This window comes from Somniosus microcephalus, chromosome 4 (assembly GCF_052327205.1).
Source record: "Somniosus microcephalus isolate GS21.2 chromosome 4, FLI_Smic_1.0, whole genome shotgun sequence".
NCBI classification, from domain to species: Eukaryota; Metazoa; Chordata; class Chondrichthyes; order Squaliformes; family Somniosidae; genus Somniosus; species Somniosus microcephalus.
This window is the reverse complement of record NC_140990.1, coordinates 73,240,296-73,261,663: the sequence shown is the minus strand read 5'-3', so window position 1 is coordinate 73,261,663 and position 21,368 is coordinate 73,240,296. Positions and strand designations below refer to the sequence as shown.

The 21,368-nt window shown below is 47.4% G+C and overlaps 2 pseudogenes; one reads left to right on the top strand and one right to left on the bottom strand.

Moving 5' to 3' along the window:
* Positions 1-7,376: 7,376 nt before the first annotated feature.
* The window catches only part of LOC147119217 (uncharacterized), a 69,968-nt pseudogene continuing 55,976 nt past the window's right edge, over positions 7,377-21,368 (bottom strand).
* Positions 18,013-19,916, top strand: LOC147119219 (uncharacterized; annotated as a pseudogene).

The following is a 21,368-nucleotide window of genomic DNA, read 5'->3' as shown; positions in this document are numbered from 1 at the left end:
TCCACCGTCAACCCTTTGAGTGACATTCCCCAATCAATCCTACCCAACTCGCTCCTCAGACCATCATAGTTTCCTTTATTTAAATTTAGGACCCCAGTCTCCGAGTCAACTACTTCATTCTCCATCTTAATGAAGAATTCGATCATATTATGATCGCTCCGACCCAAGGGGCTTCGTACAAGATTGCTAATTAATTCTTTCTCGTTACATAATACCCAGTCTAAGATGGCCTGATCTCTGGTTGGTTCCTCGACATAATGGTCCAGGAAACCATCCCATAAACACTCCAGGAATTCCTCCTCCACAGTATTGTTACTAATTTGGTTAGCCCAATCTATATGTAGATTAAAGTCACCCATGATGACTGCTGTGCCCTTATTGCATACTTCTTTAATTTCCCTTTTAATGCCATCCCCAACCTCTGCATTACTGTTTGGAGGTCTATATACCACTCCCACTAACGTTTTCTGCCCCTTAGTATTTCTCAATTCTACCCATACAGATTCCACATCATCAGAGCTAATATCCTTCCTTACAATTGTGTTAATCCCTTCTTTAACCAGTAATGCTACCCCACCTCCCTTTCGTTTTTGCCTATCTTTCCTGAATATTGAATTTATTTATTTTTCTCTCCCACATGCCTGTGCAGCAGAGCCACCCCTGGTGCCAGGAAGTTGGCTGCTTTACTCACAGTAAAAGTTCTCAATGTGGACACTCTGGAGTGGGTGAGATGAGCAAGTGAATCTCCTATAAAAACAGAAAATGCTGGAAATATTCAGCAGGTCAGGCAGCATCTGTGGAGAGAGGAACAGAATTAACGTTTCAGGTCGATGACCCTTCGTCAGAACTGAAACAAGTTGGAGATGGTACAGGTTTTTAAGCAAGTGCAGGGGCAAGGAAAGTGGGGAGGGGAGGAAAGAACAGAAGGGAAGATCTGTGATAGGATGGAAGGCAGAAGGGATTAAGAGACATTAAGAGAGATTAAGAGATGGTGCAAGGCAAAAAGAGATGGTAATGGGACAAGTAAAGAAACAGAAGATGGCTCTGGATGAACTGTAAATGACACTGGCAGAATGAAAGACAGCTGCCATGTGGGAGAGAAAAATAAATAAATGGAAAAAAAAGATAGGGGCAGAGGTTATGGCCTGAAATTGTTGAACTCTATGTTGAGTCCAGAAGGCTGTAAAGTGCCTAATCGAAAGATGAGGTGCTGTTCCTCGAGCGTACGTTGAGCTTCATTGGAACAGTGTGCAGGAAGTGCATCCAGCTCCAGCTACTGACAGACTGCATTGTGGCACTGGAGCTGCGATTGGATGCATACTGGAGTGTTCACGATGCTCGGGACCTCGTGAATAGCACATTTATGGAGCTGGACACACCGCAGGTAGAGGTTGGACAGGCAGAAAGGGAATGGGTGTCCAACAGGCAGAGTACTAGGCGCAGGCAGGTAGTGCAGGGGTCCCCTGTGGACATCCCCCTCTCAAACAGATACACCACTTTGGAGTACTGTTGGGGGGGATGGCTTATCAGAGGAAAGCAGCAGCAGCCAACTTCCTGGCACCAGGGGTGGTTCTGCTGCACAGGACGGGAGGAAAAAGAGGGGTAGAGCTATAGTAATAGGGGATTCTATTGTAAGGGGAATAGATAGGCATTTCTGCGGCTGCAAACGAGGCTCCAGGATGGTGTGTTGCCTCCCTGGTGCAAGGATGTCTCAGAGCGGCTGCAGGACATCTTGGAAGGGGAGGGTGAACAGCCAGTTGTCATGGTGCATATAGGCACCAACGATATAGGTAAAAAGTGGGATGAGGTCCTAAAAGCGGAATATAGGGAGTTAGGAGGTAAATTTAAAAATAGGACCCCAAAGGTAGTAATCTTAGGATTGCTACCAGTGCCACGTGCTAGTCAGAGTAGAAATAGAAGGATATTTCAGATGAATACGTGGCTAGAGGAATGGTGCAACGGGGAGGGATTCAAGTTCCTGGGACATTGGAACCGGTTCTGGGGGAGGTGGGACCAGTTCAAACCGGACGGTTTGCACCTGGGCAGGGCTGGAACCAATGTCCTTGGGGAAGTGTTTGCTAGGGGGAGGGTTTAAACTAAAATGGCAGGGGGTTGGGAACCTGAGCAGGGAGACAGAGGAAAGGGAAACAAGGATAAAAGCAAAAGATAGGAAGGAGAAAAACAGAAGTGGCAGTCAGAGAAATCAATGATTTAAATCAAACGTGGCCACAGTAAATAATAATTCTAATTGGTCTACGAGCATTAAAAAAACAAGCCTGAAGGCTTTGTGTCTTAATGCGAGGAGCATTCATAATAAGGTGGATGAATTGGCTGCGCAAATAGAGGTAAACAAATATGATTTGGTTGGGATTACGGAAACGTGGCTCAAGGATGGCCAAGGCTGGGAACTCAACATCCAGGGGTATTCAATATTCAGGAAAGATAGGCAAAAATGAAAGGGAGGTGGGGTAGCATTACTGGTTAAAGAAGGGATTAACACAATTGTAAGGAAGGATATTAGCTCTGATGATGTGGAATCTGTATGGGTAGAATTGAGAAATACTAAGGGGCAGAAAACATTAGTGGGAGTGGTATATAGACCTCCAAACAGTAATGCAGAGGTTGGGGATGGCATTAAAAGGGAATTCAAAGAAGCATGCAATAAGGGCACAGTAGTCATCATGGGTGACTTTAATCTACATATAGATTGGGCTAACCAAATTAGTAACAATACTGTGGAGGAGGAACTCCTGGAGTGTTTATGGGATGGTTTCCTGGACCATTATGTCGAGGAACCAACCAGAGATCAGGCCATCTCAGACTGGGTATTATGTAATGAGAAAGGATTAATTAGCAATCTTGTTGTACGAAGCCCCTTGGGTCGGAGCGATCATAATATGATCGAATTCTTCATTAAGATGGAGAATGGAAGTCGTTGACTCAGAGACTAGGGTCCTAAATTTAAATAAAGGAAACTATGATGGTCTGAGGAGCGAGTTGGGTAGGATTGATTGGGGAATGTCACTCAAAGGGCTGACAGTGGATAGGCAATGGCAAACATTCAAAGACCGAATGGATGAACTACAGAATTTGTTCATCCCAGTTTGGCATAAAAATAAAACAAAAAAGGTGACTCAACCGTGGCTAACAAGGGAAATTAGGGATAGCATAAGATCCAAGGAGAGGACATATAAATTGGCCAGAAAAAGCAATAATCCTGAGGATTGGGAGCAGTTTAGGATTCAACAAAGGAGGACAAAGGGGTTAATTAAGAATGGGAAAATAGAATGAGAGTAAGCTTTCAGGGAACATAAAAACTGACTGTAAAAGCTTTTATAGATATGTGAAGAGAAAAAGATTGGTGAAGTCAAGCGTAGGTCCCTTGCAGTGAGAATCAGGGGAATTTATCATGGGGAACAAAGATATGGCAGACCAACTAAATACATATTTTGGTTCTGTCTTCGCAAAGGAGGACTCAAATAACCTCCCAGAGATGCCGGGTAACATAGGGTCTGATGAAAGGGTGGAACTGAAAGAAATCAGTATTTGTAGGGAAATGGTGTTAGGAAAATTGATGGGACTGAAGGCCGATAAATCCCCAGGGCCTGATAATCTACATCCTAGGGTACTTAAGGAAGTGGCCCTAGAAATAGTAGATGCATTGCTGGTCATCTTCCAGGACTCGATAGATTCTGGAACAGTACCCATGGATTGGAGGGTAGCTAATGTTACCCCACTATTCAAAAAAGGTGGTAGAGAAAAAGCAGGGAATTATAGACTGCTAAGCCTGACATCGATAGTGGGGAAAACGCTAGAGCCCATTATAAAAGATGTAATAGCAGAGCACTTGGAAAACAGTGACGGGATCGGACAAAGTCAACATGGATTTACAAAAGGTAAATCGTGCTTGACTAACCTATTGGAATTTTTTGAGGATGTAACTGGTAAAATAGATAAGGGAGAACCAGTGGATGTGGTATATTTGGATATTCAGAAGGCTTTCAATAAGGTCCCGCATAAGAGATTAGCGTGCAAAATTAAGGCACATGGGATTGGGGGCTAGGTATTGACTTGGATAGAGAACTGGTTGGTGGATAGAAAGCAAAGAGTTGGAATAAACGGGTCGTTTTCCGAATGGCAGGCAGTGACTAGTGGGGTACCGCAAGGATCGGTCCCAGGACCCCAGCTGTTCACAATATATATTAATGATCTGGACGAGAGAATTGGATGTAATATCTCCAAATTTGCAGACGACACAAAGCTGGGTGGGAGGGTATGTTGTGAGGAGGATGTCCTGAAACTCCAGTACGATTTGGACAGGTTGGGTGATTGGGCAGAAACATGGCAAATGCACTATAATGTGGATAAATGCGAGGTTATCCACTTTGGTGGCAAAAACCAGGAAGGCAGACTATTATTTGAATGGCAATAGATTGGGAGAAGGGGAAGTGCAAAGAGACCTGGGTGTTCTTGTGCACCAGTCGCTGAAGGTAAGCATGGAGGTGCAGCAAGCGGTTCAGAAGCCAAATGGTATGTTGGCCTTCGTAGCAAGAGGGTTCAAGTACAGGAACAAGGATGTCTTGCTGCAATTGTACAGGGCCTTGGTGAGACCACACCTTGAGTATTGTGTGCAGTTTTGGTCGCCTTATCTGAGGAAGGACGTACTTGCCATGGAAGGAGTGCAGCGAAGATTCACCAGGCTGATACCTGGGAGGGCAGGAATGACGTATGAGGAGAGATTGTGTCAATTGGGCTTATAGTCACTGGAGTTTAGAAGATTCAGAGGGGATCTCATCGAAACCTATAAAATTCTGTCAGGCTTGAACAGACTAGATGCAGGAAGGATGTTTCTGATGGCCGGGGAGTCCAGAACCAGGGGTCACAGTCTAAGGATAGGGGGTAAGCCATTTAGGACTGAGATGAGGAGGAATTTCTTCACCCATAGAGTGGTGAACCTGTGGAATTCTCTGCCACAGAGGGCGGTGGAGGCCAATTCATTAAATATATTCAAGAAGGAGTTGGATATATTTCTTAAGGCTAAAGGGAGCAAAGGATATGGGGCGAAGGCAGCAACGGGGTACTGAATTTGGATGATCAGCCATGATCTCATTGAATGGCAGAGCAGGCTCGAGGGGCCGAATGGCCTACTCCTGCTCCTATCTTCTATGTTTCTATGTAAAAGGCCGAGGATGGTGAGGTCCAAGTGGGAGTGGGGCGGTGAATTAAAGTGACAGGCGACCGGAAGCTCGGGTCACCCTTACGGACTGAACAGAGGTGCTCTGCAAAGGGGAACCTCTTTCTACATTCAGCTGGCGAACGACTTCTCCCCGGTGTGACTATCTATGAGTTCCCACCTCAGATGGGCAATTGAATCCATTTCCACAGTCGTCACCTTTACATTGTTGATTCAGGTTAGTGCACGTGTCTCACAGGCTATGTGATTGGTTGAAGGTGTGTTCACACACAGAACATGTGTACTGTCTCACACTGCTATGATTGGTGCTATTCCCTTCTATATTCAAAGGCTATTGATATTCAGATCTTGATGTGATGTTTGGTTTGAGTTTCCCATCTGCAAATCCTCCCCTTCTAATACCCTGCAATTGGTGTTTACAAAAGTTGCTAATTTAAGTGCAGAATAGAAATTCAGAACAGTCAATTCTAGTTTATATAGAACATTCTGTCTCTTCCTGTTCCTCCTAAGCTGTAAACTCCCCATTCTACACACTCTCCCTCCATCCTTACTGTCTAAAGTCAACATTCATTACACTGTCTGGGATTTTGTTTTTCCCCTTCTCTCCAGGAGGTGCTGAATCTGGCTGGGTGCAATTCCACAGACATTAGTTAACCTCTGGTGCCTCACCGTCAGCCGGCACAGTGTCAGCAGCATTTCCACTGTGGTCGGCTTCACAGCCGAGTCCAATCCTGCCCTCAACTGACATCCAAACACTTCCCAGTTGAGGTCACTGGGTCAGTATCAAGAGCTGACTGGCTGATTTTTACTCTTATTTAGCCCCATGGTACTGAGGCCAATTATAGCCCCTGAACTGCTGCCTTGGCTGAGATCAACAAAGATGCACAGATCAAGCATTGAACTTGGGACCGTCCCAGTAAGCAGTGCAGAGTGTTTTAAAATTTGGGCGGGTGGTGGGGTGGAGGGTTAGAACAGAATATTTTAAAACAAATGTTACTTCACCTTTAAAGGAAATCTTTGTCACACTGAAAAATTCTGAAGTCGTTCAAAATTAAACAAGTATGTCAAATGGGTCTTCAAAAAGTGGAGAGACATTTCAGAAAGGCACAAGTCACTAAAATAGACAGGTTTACAGTCACTGCACCAAGTACAGAAGGGAGCAACTGTTAATAGGAACTCTGTTAGTGAAGTCCTCTGACACGCCAAGATAAATGGGTCTGTTCCTTTGACTACAAATATGCAGAGAAAAGGGGTCACCATCCCTTTAAATATCTTCCTACATTCCCCCAGGCAGTGGGAGGAGGAACAGCATGCATTCTCTTTATATCGTGACCCAGCGGGCCAGGCGCAGGAACTCGCTCTATGAGGGGATGGGGCCTCTGGAACCTGCTCCATATGGGGACCACTTACACTGAGACACCAAATCCAGGACCACTTACACTGAGACACCAAATCCAGGGACCACTTAGTGTGACACCAAATGAAAAAGGATGCGACTAGTGACACTGGCGTCAATAGTTGTTTCTATCCCTCACCCCTTATTCTATCCCGTAAGCATAACCACTAACCTGTAAACCTAACTACTAACCCCTAGTTCGTAACCCTCACCAATAACCCCATAACCATAACCACTGACCCTAAAGTGTAACACCTGTACCAAACTCCAAGACCTCAATCGCTAACCCTAAGTTGTTCAGTGTCAATGGTCATTGTGATGTCACCGATGATGCAGGTCGGTCGTGTTGTCAATGGTCATTGTGATGTCATCGATGATGCAGGTTGGTCGTGTTGTCAATAGTCATTGTGATGTCACCGATGATGCTGGTCGGTCATGTTGTTAATAGTCATTGTGATGTCAGCATTCAACGTTGTTCTTCCTGACTCTAAACACAGTTGTAAAGGAGCCTTCTGTTCCGTGCGTAGGAGCTCTGAACCATGGAAGAGCGCGGCTGGGACACATTTCTTACACGCCTCAAGATTACCCACATGGCGACTTTGCTGTCAGTGAAGAGAGATGAGAAAGACCAAAGTGCCATTTGCCCCTCTCAGTGTGGCCCTGAAGGACTGTGTCCAGGCTGAAGTTCTGTTCCCGCCGTACGATCCTCCCCCAGATTGTCCTTTCTGAGCTCCAGCCAGGTGATGCTAAACACTCAGGTGGGAAAGACAAAAATATACAACAATGTGTTTAAAACAAAGCTGATTTATTTGACATACAGAGGATATTAATCTCCAGCCCTGTTTATAGGGGTTATTATCAGCAGAAACAAACCCCAACTGTCAGAATGAACATGAACATGGTTCAGTCCCTGATGTGATTAACAGCAGCAATATCAGAATCCAACCCCTGTAGTCATATATGAACTCGCTGATGTTTTAACAGATCCTTTTTGCTTTTAAAGCTCTTCGCACAGTCATAGCATTTAAAAGGTCTCTCCTCAGTGTGAACAAGTTGATGTTCAGTGAGGTGGGATGACTGAGTGAATCCCTTCCCACAAATGGAGCAGATGAACGGCCTCTCCCCACTGTGAACTCGCTGGTGTGTCAGAAGGCTGGATGAATCAGTGAATCCCTTCCCACAATCAGTGCAGGTGAACGGCCTCTCCCCAGTGTGAACTCGCAGATGTCTCAGCAGGTGGGATGATCGGATGAATCCCTTCCCACACACGGAGCAGGTGAACGGTCTCTCTCCAGTGTGCGTATGTTGGTGTGTCAGCAGATGCTGTTTGCTTTTAAAACGCTTCTCACAGTCAGAACATTTAAAAGGTCTCTTATCAGTGTGAACATGCTGGTGTGTCAGAAGGTGGGATAAACAAGTGAATCTCTTCACACACACAGTGCAGGTGAATGGCCTCTCCCCAGTGTGAGTGCGTTGGTGTGTTAGGAGATCCTTTTTACTTTTAAAACTCTTCTCACAGTCAGAACATTTAAAAGGTCTCTTATCAGTGTGAACAAGTTGGTGTGTGAGAAGGTGGGATGACTGAATAAATCCCTTCCCACACACGGAGCAGGTGAACGGCCTCTCCCCAGTGTGAACTCGCTGGTGTATCAGCAGATCCTTTGTGCTTTTATAGCTCTTCTCACAGTCAGAACATTTAAAAGGTCTCTCCTCAGTGTGAACTCGCTGGTGTGTCAGGAGGTTTGATAAAGCATTAAATGCCTTCCCACATTCGATGCAGGTGAACGGCCTCTCTCCAGTATGAACTCGCTCGTGTGTATGGAGGCTGGATGACTGAGTGAATCCTTTCCCACACACAGAGCAGGTGAACGGCCTCTCCCCAGTGTGACTGCGTCGATGAGTTTCCAGTTCAGACGGGTAATTGAATCCCTTCCCACAGTCCCCACATTTCCACGGTTTCTCCATGGTGCGGGTGTTCTTTTGTCTCTCCAGGTTGGATGATCAGTTGGAGCCTCGTTTACACACAAAACACATGGACGGTTTCTCCCCGCTGTGAACGGTGCGATGTTTTTTCAGGCTGTGTAACTGGTTAAAGCTCTTTCCACAGTCAGTGCACTGGAACACTCTCACTTGGGTCTGTGTGTCTTGGTGCTTTTCCAGTCACACTGATGTTTGAAATCTTTTCCCAGACATAACAGGCAAACTTTTCTCCTTCCACATTCAAAGGCTGATGATATTCCCTGTAAAAGCAGTTTACAAAAGACATCGCTGTAAGATCAGGATAAAACTGTACAGATAATTCTAGTTTCTATGGAACATTCTTTCCTCTCTTATTACATAGAATTACATAGATTGTAGAACACAGAAACAGGCCATTTGGCCCAACTGGTCCATGCGGTGTTTATGCTCCACACGAGCCTCCTCCCATCTCTCTTCATCTCACCCTATCAGCATCTCCTTCTATTCCTTTCTCCCATGTGTTTATCCAGCTTCCCCTTAAATGCATCCATGCTCTTCGCCTCAACTGCTCCCTGTGGCAGCAATTTCCACATTCTCAGCACTCTCTGGGTGAAGGAGTTTAATCTAAATAGGACTTTCCTGGGCAGCCAATCAGCACTGCTGCCTCTTTTGTGCATTTCCTGGCGAGGCAAAACAGTTGATATTTTCTGATCAAAAAAGAGCTGAGCTCGGCAGCATTAGTCCTGTTTTGCCTCCTTTGGAGACCAGGTGTACGAGCAGAGTGAGCGCAGCCTGCACAGCAACCGCAATAAAATTGTTACAGTTGTGAAGGAACCTTGTGTAAGTGCACTGGACCATAAACAAAGTATGTGTGTCGATTATTGTCTGACTGCGTTACTGTGATGTTTTAAAGGTGCTATATAAAAGGTAATTTGTTGTTGCTGGTCCGAGTTTGCGGTGTGTAAATGCTGCCCTTCTCACAGCCTGTAAAAGGAGTTTACAAAAGCCATCACTGAGAGTCCAGGATAGAAATTAACAAGATTCTCTCCTCCTGGTTCCTGGCCAAGGGGACCACGCATGCGCCCTGCTGCCCCGAGCCTCTCAAGATGGCGGCCGTTACCCCGGGCCTGTCACCGGGAGAAAGCCCCGCAGCTGCCGGCCCACTCGGGGCAAACGCCCGGCCCGGAGGCTCTTGTTCAGGGCCTGAGGCCCACCCCGGGTGTTTGTGAAGCGGATAATGTTGAGTGTTTTAATAATCGGGCCTGGGGCCGCACTCGGGGTGTGAGTAGCCCGCGTCCCCCCGGGGTTTATTTTTCTTTTATTTAAATCTGGTAACACTTGTTACAACTCATCAATTACACGACAAATCCACCACATTCATCAGCCACAATAAGGCCAAGCCTTAGAAAAAACAGCTTTAGGATTAACAGTACAAATACAATAATAAACCTTTCCAGACAAAACCAACGTCAACAATACATGTACCCATAGTAAAAAACAATACATACCAATCCTACTGGCAATCTAGTAACTCTTCATTTTTGCTTGGTATAACCTGTTGTCCTTTTTAAAAAATTTAACATTCAAGTACAACTGTACTTATACAACTCAACAGTTACATAGTAAATCCATTACATTCATTGACCAATTATGGTCAACAATATAAATACAACAATAAATTTTACAGCTAAATCAATGTTTACAGTACAAACTGCAACTATTTAATAAACCAAGAATCCGTACACGCCAGTCCAACTGGCATTGTTCATTAAGTCATTCATTCCTCCATTCATCCGTTCGTTCGCTCAAGCATAAATTCCATGTGCATGACTGCGTACATGTGTGCCGTTTCTATCTGCGTGCATGCCTATGTGTTCGTTCATCTGTCCGGCAGGGTTCATGCTCACCAAGTCGACTTTCACCTGGGGAGCGAGGGCCCTTCATTCTGTCGAACGTAAGTTCCATTGTGTAAGCGTGCATATCATTTGTCTACCTGTGTGCATGCGTGCATTCGTTCATCCGTCCGGCAGGCCTCACTCTCACCGAGTGACCCCCATCCTGGAGAGCGGGCGCTTCATTCTGTCGAACTAAGTTCCATTGTGTATGCGTGCGTGCGTGCATATATTTGTATTCGCATGCGTGCGTTCACTAGAGCGTTCGTTCGATTAAGGAAGGCTTTAACACTAAATAACACCACAATATAGAAAATCCCACAACCATATCAAAAAAATCACTTAAGACTTCAAGTAAACGACTTTTAACCAGAACCCGAAACTTCTTCAAAAACAAGTAATACCAGTTCAACGCCAGTCCTATTGGCACTCTAATAACTCCTCGTCTTCACTTGATGTTATCCAACCATATAATGTCATAATCCTTATCCACAGTTTTCAACCTTTCCACAGAAAAGAAGCCGACCACTTTCTCAAATCCCGTAAAAGAAGAAAACGAGTACTCAAATTCCCTTCTTTTTGCTGTTATCACTCACAGGACCCAGCCATCAAGACATTCATTATTCCTTGCTGATATACCTTGTTTTGTCTTTTATTTTCCTTTTTTACTTTTATCCCGTTCTCTTTTCCCATCTTATGGCTGTTCAAGCACCATACTATAGATGAAAACAGTCTGTCTTTCCTCCACCAAATGGCGGCACACAAACCGGCCCTCGTCACCGAGAAAAAGCCTCACAGCTGCCACCAGATGGAGCACAGATGGGCCGCTGGAACTCATTCGGGCCGGAGACCGTTCTTCAACTTTAGAAACCGTGCAACATGCTCACCCACAGCATCTCCCGACTCCGCTTCTGGCGACCAGCCGCTCTGCCCTAGGCCCCCTGCCTGGGGTCCTCCGTGTTGGGCCTCCCGCCTAGGACACTCTCCTCTGGGTCTTCCACCCTGGGCCTTCTGCACTGGGCCCTCCGCACTGGCATTCCCTGTGAGCAGCCGGGGTGTGGAGCAGCCCGTTCACACAGCACCGAGCTGAGTTGAGCTGCTGAGAATCTCGCAGCCTCCCCCGGGGTTCATGAACCCGCTCCCTGAGCTCGGGGGGGGTGAGCGGCCCGCGTCCCCCCGGGGTTCATGAACCCGCTCCCTGAGCTCGGGGTGTGAGCGGCCCGCGTCCCCCCGGGGTTCATGAACCCGCTCCCTGAGCTCGGGGTGTGAGCGGCCCGCAGCCCGCGTCCCCCCGGGGTTCATGAACCCGCTCCCTGAGCTTTCTCACCTGATGTGTCAGCAGCTGCTGCCAAAGTCCGCGCATGCTCAGCTCACACTGCCCGGGTAATTGACGGGAGATTCGGACCAATAGAAAGAATGGGGCGGATCTGGAGGACCGAGCGGGCGGCGGGTCCTCCAACCATTCGGAGTGTGTGAGGGGCGGGGCTTGACCATTAAACCTGAACAACGGAAGGTTAGCTGAGCATGCGCCGGAGAGGCTGATTGTTGGTCAGTGTGAGCTGAGCATGCGCGGGAGAGGCTGATTGTTGGTCAGTGTGAGCTGAGCATGCGCGGGAGAGGCTGCTTGTGGAGCAGTGCGAGCTGAGCATGCGCGGGAGAGGTTGATTGTTGGGCAGTGCGAACTGAGCATGCGCGGGAGAGGCTGATTGTTGGTCAGTGTGAGCTGAGCATGCGCGGGAGAGGCTGATTGTGGAGCAGTGCGAGCTGAGCATGCGCGGGAGAGGCTGCTTGTTGGCCAGTGTGAGCTGAGCATGCGCGGGTGGCGTGGCTGCACCAGGTCATAGGGCGGCGGGTTAATGAACCCCGGGGGGACGCGGGCTTCACACACCCCGAGTGAGGCACCAGGCCCGATTATAAGAGCAGTGAACATTATCCGCCCCCACCCGCGGGTTCCCGTTTCACTCTGGCCCGAATCTCAACAAAGCGCCAAACTCCGGGACAGACAGGAAGTGAGTCAGGGAGCGTCTGTAAATGGAGGAGAAATGGTGACTGGTCAGGGAGCGTCAGTAAATGGGGAGAAATGGGGACTGGTCAGGGAGCGTCTGTAAATGGAGGAGAAATGGGGACTGGTCAGGGAGCGTCTGTAAATGGAGGAAATATGGTGCCTGGTCAGGGAACGTCTGTAAATGGAGGAGAAATGGTGACAGGTCAGGTAGCGTCTGTAAATGGAGACGTGTTGACTGGTATGGGAGTGTCTGTAAATGGAGTAGAAATAGTGACAGGTCAGGGATCGTCTGTAAATGGAGGAGAAATGGTGACTGGTCAGGGAGCGTCTGTAAATGGAGGAGAAATGGAGACTGGTCAGGGAATGTCTGTAAATTAAGGAGAAATGGTGACTCGTCAGGGAGCGTCTATAAATGGAGGAGAAATGGTGACAGGTCAGGGAGCGTCTAAATGGAGAAGTGTTGACTGGTATGGGAGTGTCTGTAAATGGAGTAGAAATGGTGACAGGTCAGGGAGCATCTGTAAATGGAGGAGAAATGGTGACAGGTCAGGGAGCGTGTGTAAATGGAGAACTGTTGACTGGTCAGGGAGTGTCTGTAAATGGAGGTGAAATGGTGACAGGTCAGGGAGCGTCTGTTAATGGAGGAGAAATGGTGACTGGTCAGAGAGCGTCTGTAAATGGACAAGTGTTGACTGGTCAGGGAGTGTCTGTAAATGGAGGAGAAATGGAGACTGGTTAGGGAGCGTCTGTAAATGGAGGAGAAATGGGGACTGGTCAGGGAGCGTCTGTAAATGGAGGGAAAATGGTGCCAGGTCAGGGAGCGTCTGTAAATGAAGGAGAAATGGTGACAGGTCAGGGAGCGTCTGTAAATGGAGAAGTGTTGACTGGTCAGGGAGTGTCTGTAAATGGAGGTGAAATGGTGACAGGTCAGGGAGCGTCTGTTAATGGAGGAGAAATGGTGACTGGTCAGGGAGCATCTGTAAATGGAGGAGAAATGGAGACTGGTCAGGGAGCATCTGTAAATGGAGGAGAAATGGGGACTGGTCAGGGAGCATCTGTAAATGGGGGAGAAATGGTGACTCGTCAGGGAGCGTCTGTAAATGCGGGAGAAATGGGGACTGGTCAGGGAGCGTCTGTAAATGGGGGAGAAATGGAGATTGCTCAGGGAGCGTCTGTAAATGGAGGAGAAATGGAGACTGGTTAGGGAGCGTCTGTAAATGGAGGAGAAATGGGGACTGGTCAGGGAGCGTCTGTAAATGGAGGAAAAATGGTGCCAGGTCAGGGAGCATCTGTAAATGGAGGAGAAATGGTGACAGGTCAGGGAGCGTCTGTAAATGGAGAAGTGTTGACTGGTCAGGGAGTGTCTGTAAATGGAGGAGAAATGGTGACAGGTCAGGGAGCATCTGTAAATGAAGGAGAAATGGCGACCGGTCAGGGAGTGTCTGTAAATGGAGGAGAAATGGTGACTGGTCAGGGAGCGTCTGTAAATGGAGGAGAAATGGTGACTGGTCTGGGAGTGTCTGTAAATGGAGGAGAAATGGTGACAGGTCAGGGAGCGTCTGTAAATGGAGAAGTGTTGAGTGGTCAGGGAGTGTCTGTAAATGGAGGAGAAATGGTGACTGGTTAGGGAGCATCTGTAAATGGAGGAGAAATGCAGACTGGTCAGGGAGCATCTGTAAATGAAGGAGAAATGGTGACTGGTCAGGGAGTGTCAGTAAATGGAGGAGAAATGGTGACTGGTCAGGGAGCATCTGTAAATGAGGGAGAAATGGTGACTGGTCAGGGAATGTCTATAAATGAAGGAGAAATGGGGACTGGTCAGGGAGCGTCTGTAAATGGAGGAGAAATGGTGACTGGTCAGGGAGCGTCTGTAAATGAAGGAGAAATGGAGAAATAACAACAGAAAATGCTGGAAAAACTCAGCAGGTCAGGCAACATCCGTGGAGCGAAATTTGAGTTGACGTTTCGGGTCGAACCCTTCTTCAAAACTGGAAAGAAAAGAAAATAGATCGAAGGCAGGGCTGCGATCAGACAAAAGAAGTGAAAGAAACAAAAGAAGTAAAAGAGAGAATAAAAGGTATTAGAAGCTAGACGAGATGGTAATAGGCTGAGATTAGGTGTGAAGTGTACTAGCAGGGCAAGAGATAGCTGCCAGGTGTGAGAGAGAAACAAAGGGAAAGTGGGGGGGGGGGAAAGGAGTGGAAAAATTACAAGTAAAAATGTAATAGGGGCCGAGGTTATGATCTGAAATTGTTGAACTCGATATTGAGTCCGGAAGGCTGTAAAGTGCCTAATCGGAAGATGAGTTGCTGTTCCTCGAGTTTACGTTGAGCTTCCGTGGAACAATACAAGAGGCCAAGGACGGTGAGGTCCGAGTGGGAATGGAGCGGTGAATTAAAATGACAGGTGACCGGAAGCTCGGGGTCACCCTTACGGACTGAATGGAGGTGTTCTGCAAAGCGGTCACCCAATCTGCGTTTGGTCTCCCCAATGTAGAGGAGACCGCATCGTGAGCAGCGAATACAGTATACTAGATTGCGAGAAGTACAAGTAAATCGCTGTTTCACCTGGAAGGGGTGTTTGGGGCCCTGGACAGTGGGAAGGGGAGAGGTATAGGGGCAGGTGTTACATCTCTTCCGCTTGCACGGGAAGGTGCCAGGGGAAGGGCTGTTTGGGGTGATAGAGGAGTGGACTAGGGTGTCTCGGAGGGAGCGGTCCCTACGGAATGCTGAAAGGGGTGGGGGAGGGCAAGATACGTTTGGTGGTGGGATCACTTTGGAGGTAGCGGAAATGCCGGAGGATGATCCGTTGAATGTGGAGGCTGGTGGGGTGAAAGGTGAGGACAAGGGGAACCCTATCGTGGTTCCGGGAGGGAGGGGCAGGGGTGAGGGCAGAAGTGCGGGAGATACAACTGACACGGTCGAGGGCAGTGTCAACCACGGTAGAGGGGAATCCTCGGTTGCGGAAAAAGGAAGACATGTCTGAAGCACTGGTGTGAAAGGTGGCATCGTCGGAGCAGATACGGCGGAGACGGAGAAACTGGGAGAATGGAATAGAGTCCTTACAGGAAGCGGGGTGGGAGGAAGTGTAGTCCAGGTAGCTGTGGGAGTCAGTGGGCTTGTAGTTAATATTGGTCGATAACCTATCCCCAGAGATGGAGACGGAGAAGTTGAGGAAGGGAAGGGAAGAGTCAGAGATGGACCATGTGAAGGTGAGGAAAGGGTGGAAATTGGAGGCAAAGTGAATGAAATTGTCAAGTTCGGGGCGAGAGCAGGAAACGGCACCGATACAGTCATCAATGTATCGGAAAAAGATGTGAGGGAGGGGACCCGAGTAGGACTGGAACAAAGATTGTTCCACATAGCCCACGAAAAGGCAGGCATAGCTAGGACCCATGCGGGTACCCATGGCAACACCTTTGATTTGGAGGAAATGAGTGGAGTTAAAGGAGAAGTTGTTCAATGTGAGAACAAGTTCAGCCAGGCGGAGGAGGGTGGTGGTGGATGGGGACTGGTCGGGCCTGTGTTCAAGGAAGAAGCGGAGCGTCCTCAGGCCATCCGGGTGGGGGATGGAGGTGTTGAGGGATTGTACGTCCATGGTGAAAAGGAAGCGGTTGGGGCCAGGAAACTGGAAACTGTTAAAGTGGCGGAGGGCGTCCGAAGCGTCGCAGATGTAGGTGGGAAGAGACTGGACAAGGGGAGAAAAGATAGAGTCAAGATAGGAAGAGATAAGTTCCATGGGGCAAGAACAGGCTGAAACTCCTCTATCACCCCAAACAGCCCCTTCGCCTGGCACCTTCCCGTGCAAGCGGAGGAGATGTAACACCTGCCCCTATACCTCCCCCCTTCCCACTGTCCAGGGCCCCAAACACCCCTTCCAGGTGAAACAGCGATTTACTTGTACTTCTCGCAATCTAGCATACTGTATTCGCTGCTCACGATGCGGCATCCTCTACATTGGGGAGACCAAACGCAGATTGGGTGAACGCTTTGCGGAACACCTCCATTCAGTCCGTAAGGGTGACCCCGAGCTTCCGGTCGCCTGTCATTTTAATTCACCGCTCCATTCCCACTCGGACCTCACTGTCCTTGGCCTCTTGTATTGTTCTACGGAAGCTCAACGTAAACTCGAGGAACAGCACCTCATCTTCCGATTAGGCAGTCTGCAGCCTTCCGGACTCAATATTGAGTTCAACAATTTCAGATCATAACCTCGACCCCTATTACATTTTTTCTTGTAATTTTTCCACTCCTTTCCGCCCCCCCCCCCCTTTCCTTTTGTTTCTCTCTCACACCTGGCAGCTATCTCTTGCCCTGCCAGTACACTTTATACCTAATCTCAGCCTATTACCATCTCGTCTGGCTTCTAATACCTTTTATTGTCTCTTAGTTCTTTTGTTTCTTTCACTTCTTTTGTCCGATCGCAGCCCTGCCTTCGATCTATTTTCTTTTCTTTCCAGTTTTGAAGAAGGGTTCGACCCGAAACATCAACTCAAATTTCTCTCCACGGATGTTGCTTGACCTGCTGAGTTTTTCCAGCATTTTCTGTTGTTATTTCGGATTTCCAACATCTGCAGTATTTTGCTATCGTACCAAGGAGAAATGGAGACTGGTCAGGGAGCGTCTGTAAATGGAGGAGAAATGGTGACTGGTCAGGGAGTGTCTTTAAATGAGAAGATATTGTGACTGGTCAGGGAGCGTCTGTAAATGGAGGAGAAATGCAGACTGGTCAGGGAGCGTCTGTAAAGGAAGGAGAAATGGAGACTGGTCAGGGAGCGTCCTTCACCTAAACTGAGAAATATTACTCAGGGACAGTTTATAGTGAGGGACCGAGTGTGGGAAAGGGGGTTTTAGAAGTCCGGAATTAAAATGAAAATATTGTCACTATTAAACTGGATTTAGAATGAAATTCTAAACACAAGACAGATTTTCTTTATTTCATATACACATGAGCTGCCGTTGTTATTTCAGATTTCCAGCATTCACAGTATTTTGCTATTGTATGTTTACATAGAGGCTGCTAGATTCTGAATTAAAAGACTAACTGCCCAGAAACTCTAGAATTGAAGCTTTTTTCAATTCCTCCTTGGCCTCACCCCTCCCGATCTCTGTAACTTCCTCCAGCCCTACAACCCTCCCAGATAGCTGCGCTCCTCCAATTCTGGCCTCTTGCACATCCCCAGTTTTAATCGCTCCACCATTGGTGGCCGTGCCTTCAGCTACTGGGCCCTAAGCTCTGGAATTAGTTCCCCCAAACTCCCGACTCTTTTAACTCTTTTAAGCCGCTCCTTAAAACCTACCTCTTTTGCGCTGATATCTCCTTATGCGGTTTGGTGTCAAATTTTGTTTGATAACACTCCTGTGATGTGAAGCACCTTGGGACATGTTACTATGTTAAAGGCACTACATAAATGCAAGTTGTTGTTATTCTCTACACAGAGACCTTCCCTGTTGGAGAGGTCCATAAACATCATTGTGCTGTCTAGGCAACGGGCAAAGCCATCTGTCTTAACTATCAATTTAAGAAATTTATAGTTCCAATTAACTCCTGAGGCACAACACTCAATTGTGGGAAGAAAATATACTGAAGAAGCTGTTAGTTACAAAAACAGTCTGCCAAGCCTGTGTCTGCGGAAGATCGAGTTAGAGCGAGCACATCTGTAAAAGGAATGCAGCTGGAAGTAATATTCCTTGCAGTTCGATGCAGGCCCTTTGTTAGTTCATTAATTGTAAGTTTAGTTTGAGGTTGTTTGTTCTGTAACTTTCCTTCAGCAGGATGATCTGATTGACAGATGTAACAAGAATCACGCAGGCTCTACTTTTCGGGCCTTAATAGAGGGGCAGTTAGCAGCTTGGTTGAGAGTCCGTTCCCCGGGGATAAGAAAGCTGACTGCTGCAGTCAAGGTGGAACATCTTGTGGTGCCTCCCAGATCAGCTAACTATCGGTCTGCTCAGTTGGTGGACACTGCCTGTCAGAAGAACTTTACTACACAACTATAATATTGTATGAATATCATAATTAGTATTTGTAGAATCTGTTATATGAGGAAAATTTTCACAGCGGGGAGTGACCATATATGTGTTTTGTGCGTAGACGAGGCTTCAACCGATCGTCCAACCTAGAGAGATCAAGGACACCCGCACCACGGAGAAACCCTGGAAATGTGGAGACTGTGGGAAGGGATTCTCTTGCCCATCTGAGCTGGAAATTCATCAGCGCAGTCACACTGGGGAGAGGCCATTCACCTGCTCCGTGTGTGGGAAGGGATTCACTCGTTCAAGGAACCTCACTGTACACCAGCGTATTCACACCGGGGAGAGGCCATTCACCTGCTCCATGTGTGGGAAGGGATTCACTCATTCAAGGAACCTCACTGTACACCAGCGTATTCACACCGGGGAGAGGCCATTCACCTGCTCCATGTGTGGGAAGGGATTCACTCGTTCAAGGAACCTCACTGTACACCAGCGTATTCACACCGGGGAGAGGCCATTCACCTGCTCCATGTGTGGGAAGGGATTCACTCGTTCATCCCATCTAACTACACACCAGCTTGTTCACACTGATGATGGATCTTTTAAATGCTCTGACTGTGAGAAGAGATTTAAAAGCAGAAATTCTTTGTTGGCACACCAACGCACTCATACAGAGGAAAGGTCATGCACCTGCTTCGTGTGTGCGAAGGGATTTGCTCGTTCATTCAACTTGCTGGCACACCAATGCACGCACACTGGGGAGAGGCCGTTCACCTGCTCTGTGTGTGGGATGGGATTCACTAAATCATCCCACCTGCTAAGACACCAGTGAGTTCACACTGGGGAGAGGAAGTTCACCTGCTCCGTGTCTGGGAAGGGATTCACAGAGTCCGCCAACCTCACTGCACACCAACTTGTTCACACCAAGAGTCCTTTAGAATGTTCTGACTGTGAGAAGAGCTTCAAAAGCACAAGGGATCTGCTGACACACCAACGAGTTCACACCGGGGAGAGGCCGTTCACCTGCTCCGTGTGTGGGAAGGGATTCACTTCATCAGCCAACCTCACTTCACACCAACTTGTTCACACTGATAAGAGACCATTTAAATGTTCTGACTGTGAGAAGACCTTTAAAAGTAAAAATGGACTGCTGACACACCAGCGAGTTCACACTGGGGAGAGACCGTTCACCTGCTCCGTGTGTGGGAAGGGATTCACTCAGTCATCCAGCCTACTGAAACACCAACGAGTTCACAAGTGACTGCAGGGGTTGGATTCTGCTGATATTGCTGCTGTTAATCACATTCAGGACTGAACCATGTTCATTCTGATAGTTGGGGTTTGTTTCTGATGTTAATAACTCCCTAACTGGGCTGGAGTTTAATCTTCTGGATATATGCCAAATAAATCAGCTTTGTTTCCAACACACAGTGTATCGAGTCCTTGACGTCTCCAAAATAACAGGAGGCTTATTGATGTCCTGTTACCGACTGCTTTGGGCCTTTTCTCCTTTCTAACTCTAGATTATTTCAGTTCTCATACCTTCGGTTACTCTCATGGACAAGTCCCAGCTCCCCATACATTCCAGAGTGCCTCTCCTAGCCTTGGTATCCAGGGAAGGTCTCGGTAACACGCCCGGGATCACTAAACACAAAACCCAGTCTGTTAATCACTTTCAGCTACTGGACTTAGCGTGTGCCCCACAGCATCTCTCTCACCTTCGATGTGTGAATAGAGCCTCAGAACCTGGTTTATATTTAAATTAACTCAGGAAATGTATTTAACAGAAGATCAACAAGGAAACACATCACGGCCCAATAATCCAGCTCTACATTCACAAGAGGAAGTCTGTTATCTAACTCCTAGAGTGGACAAAATAAAGAAAGATCCCAAATGTAAGGGCCCCTCGAATACTTTAATACCTTTCAAATCATGACTGGTTCCTTCTTATTCTAGAATTCCCCATCCCTGTGGGAGTTGATATTGGTCAGTTTGCTCAGATGGTTCGAGCATGGTGCTAATAACACCAATGTCACGGGTTCAATCCCCATCCTGATGAGCTACGCTGTTTCGGCACGGGCTCGACGGGCTGAATGGCCTCCTTCTGTGCTGTAACCATTGATTCTATGGTCAAAATCTGCTAATTGGAAATTTCTCACTTATTTTTCTGATTCAAATTTCAAGCTGACCAGTTCCTTCACTCAGAGAATCTCCAAGGGGACTCTGACTTAAACACAGCTCTCCCCTCTTTTATATCCGGGATTAGAGTTACCGGGAAATTGAAAACATAAACATAGAAGATAGGAGCAGGAGTAGGCCATTTGGCCCCTCAAGCCGACTCTGCCATTTAATGAGATCATGGCTGATCATCCAAATTCAGTACCCTGTCCCTGCTTTCTCCCCATATTCCTTGATCCCTTTAGCCTTAAGAAATATATCTAACTCCTTCTTGAATATATTTAATGAATTGGCCTCAACTGCCTTCTGTGGTAGAGAATTCCACAGGTTCACCACTCTCTGGGTGAAGAAATTCCTCCTCATCTCTGTCCTAAATGGCTTACCCGTTATCTTTAGACTGTGACCCCTGGTTCTGGACTCCCCCGCCATCGGGAACATCCTTCCTGCATCTAGTCTGTCTAGTCCTGTTAGAATTTTATAAGTTTCAATGAGATCTCCTCTCATTCTTCTAAACTCCAGCGAGTATAAGCCCAATCGACCCAATCTCTCCTCATACGTCATTCCTGCCATCCCAGGTATCAGCCTGGTGAATCTTCGCTGCACTCCCTCCATGGCAAGAACATCCTTCCTCAGATAAGATGACCAAAACTGCACACAATACTCAAGATGTGGTCTCACCAAGGCCCTGTACAACTGCAGCAAGACACCCTTGCTCCTGTACTCGAATCCTCTCGCTATGAAGGCCAACATACCATTTGCCTTCTTAACC